At 37.5% G+C, this 3,300-nt stretch overlaps 1 pseudogene; it reads left to right on the plus strand.

The window, feature by feature from the left end:
- Positions 1-833: 833 nt before the first annotated feature.
- On the plus strand, positions 834-1,673 carry LOC107161135 (annotated as a pseudogene).
- The last annotated feature ends 1,627 nt before the right edge of the window (positions 1,674-3,300 follow it).

Here is a 3,300-nt window from a genome sequence, read left to right on the forward strand (position 1 = left end):
GTTGGCTCTGTAGGACCCATGAAGCAGGCCGGGGGAGATGGAAATAAATAACAGTATATGGTCACAATTGAAGCCAGGTGAAAATATATGGGTGTTCTGTTTTAGTCTATTGTTGCTGATATGACAAAATATCACAGACTGGGTAATTTCTAAACAATAGTATATTTCTGACAGTTCTGGGGCATGGGAAGTCCATGGTCAAGGTGCTAGTAGGTTTGATATCTGGTAAGAGCTGTTCTCTGCTTCTGAAATAGCACCTTGTGGCTGCATCCCTAAAAGGAAAAAAATTCTGTGTCCTCACATGAAGGAAGGCAGAAGGACAAAAAGGCCTAAGATGCTCCCTTTAACCTCATTCCTAAGAACAAAAATCCCATTCAAAGGTTGGAGTCCTTAGGACTTCCCAAAAATGTACCATCTACTGACATTAGGACACTGGGTAGCAGGTTTCCACATATGATATTTGGTGGGACACAAACATTCAGATAACAACAGGGCCACTGCAGTACTTTAATTTTAAATATATAGGAATTTTCTGTAATAAAAATTTAAAGGGGAAAAAGTTAAAATTCTGGAAATCCAGACAATAGACTAAGACTGAGATTTTCAGTCCCTTCAATGAAATATTATCTGGCCACAAAGACACATGGATCCTGCCCCTCCCTGAATCCCTGTGAGATCACTTCTGATAAAATCTAACAATCTGCATCTTCTAAAAGAATGTGCCATGATTTATTTCATTGCACTGGTTATAGCTGTACATTTGTATCATTTACCACTTTTTCTAAAAAAAGTTTTAATGGGTTGATGGAGGACATTGAACCCTCAAAAGTGAGATGGCAGTTCTCTTGAGGCTGGTGTCCTCTGTGGTGCTCAGGGATGCCAAGCTCTATTCCTCTGAATCCCATTGGTCAGACCTGCTCAGGTATCACCATTTCTCCAGGACCGATCTACCCCAGGATGGACTAGAACACAGCACATTCACCAAACTGCCATTCAGGTTCCAGGGCTGCATCTCTTCACTGGACTAGAGAGAGTGTTGTCAGTGTTTTGCTCCTGGGCCTGCTTCCAGCTGAATATTTGAATCCTTGCTCTGCAATGGACTACTCTTTGGCTGCATTCCTCACTCTTCATAGTCACTGGGACCTTGGACAAGTTGTCACTGATTATGTTCATGGGGATGCATCGCAGAAAGCTGCCAAGGCAGGCCTATTGGCACTCTCAGCTTTAACCTTTGCTGGGCTGATGTTTCTTCAACTATCATGATGTAGGCATCTGCAAAGCTGTTGCCATGCTGTGGAAGCTTTGACCTTTTTGACTTGAGAATTGATTGTATGTCACTGCCTCTGCTCTGTCATTCAACTAAAAATAAGGAGGAAATAACTGAAAATTCATTGGTGGGCAAATCTTCTAATCACATGGTTATTTTAGAATTTAATTGTTGAGGAAGAGGTTTGAGAGGAAATATATTCAAGAAATAATGAGACCTAGTTCTGCATTCTAGTGAGTTAATGGGGTTGTCTTCAAGTTCATGAGACTCACAGTATGACTAAACTTTACATATGAATTTTTGCTTTTGTCAGTCTCTTAAAGAGAATTTAGCTTTATTATTATTATCAGTATATGATCATTTCTGCATTTGTCTTGGAAATAATGGACAAAGGGAAAGACTGTTAATTCATTACTTTGCAAAAAATCAGATAGTATTTACTTTTGTAAACTTCCGTGTCTGTTCAGTTGATACCAGCTACTGAAGGTTTTATGTCCTAGGGAAACTTTAAAATTAGGATATGCTAAAATCTCAAATTACAGATTTCTATATCCTAGGAAGGAAAGATTGGAGAGCTTCTGAATTTAGAGATGCTCAAGTTAGAGAAGTCTTCCTTGTATACATACCAGAATATTACAAATCCCAAACAGATATAATTCTCCAATGTGTTTTACTTGTCCTAAAATAATCTGTTCACAAATATAAAACTAAAAATAATAATAAATTACTTTCCCACTGTAGGAATTGGTAAAAAGAAAATGTATTCCATGAAAAGAAAATTAAAAAAAAACCAAAATGTTATATAATAAGAATGAATTCTACTCTTTTAAAAAAAGTTTTAAAGCATTTTTAGCATTTATTTTATTTATTTTTATGTGGTGCTGAGGGTCAAGCCCAGTGCCTCACATGTGCTAGACAAGTGCTCTGCTACTAAGCCACATACTGCAGCCCTCAATTTACTATTTTTAATTCATTTTCAAACAATTTCAAATTAACAGAGAAGTTGCAAGTATCCTGCATGAAACTCCTCCAAACTCTTTACTCAGATTTACTACATTTTTGCGTCTCACTCCAAAGGCCTCATCAAGCTCTTACCACATGCCCACACTCATATTTTAGTTTCTGAATTCTCTGAGAATAAGATGCAGACGTCAAGCCCCTTGATCCCTCAACATTTCAGTATGTAATTCTTAATAGCAAGGACATTCTCTTACTTATACAACACCTGCACAACTAAGAAATTCAGGAAAACTAACTTGGATAACACTATTAAATAATTTTCACCCACTTTTCAGTTTCATCAACAGTTTCAATAACATCCACAGCAGCATATTCTTTCACACCAACACAGCTGCATTTGGTTGCTTTCCTCGTCAGTTGGACCCGCCCTGAGCTATTTCATCTTTTAATGACATCGACAGTTTGTAATATAGGCCACTTGTTTCCAAAAATGCCCCTCCTGTTGGTCTTGCCAATTTTTGCTCAAAATCACATTTGGGCACTTGTCTCCAGCTAGAATACAGCCTAAATAACATGTGTTTCTTTGATAAACTGGTGTCCATCTGCTTGAACACGAAATGTTAACCTGGATCACCCAACTAAAGTGCCAAGTAAGGTGCTATTTCAGAAGCAGAGAACAGCTTTTACCAGAATAGATTTAGTCACAGTCTCTTTGCAAATAAGGATTCAGTAGGGAAGTCCTTGGAGACTATGAACCTCTCTTGCTTATTCACATCAAATATGCTTCCCCATTACTTAGAATCAGCACTCATTAATGACTCTTGCCCAAACAAATCCATGTAACTATTATTGCAAAATGTAATTTTCCCAACTTGTCTACAATTATTAGTGTACATTTTGCTCTATGGAAGTGCCCTTCCCTCCCCATGTCTCCATTTACTTATATTGTGAAGTGAGTTAAATTGTTGTCCCTGCAAATGCATATCTACTCAGAACCTCAGATGTGACCTTATTTGAAAATAATCTTTGTAGTACTAATGAATTAAGGAATACAAGATAAAATCACCTTGAAA

This window comes from Marmota marmota, unplaced genomic scaffold (assembly GCF_001458135.2).
Source record: "Marmota marmota marmota unplaced genomic scaffold, marMar, whole genome shotgun sequence".
Lineage (NCBI taxonomy): Eukaryota > Metazoa > Chordata > Mammalia > Rodentia > Sciuridae > Marmota > Marmota marmota.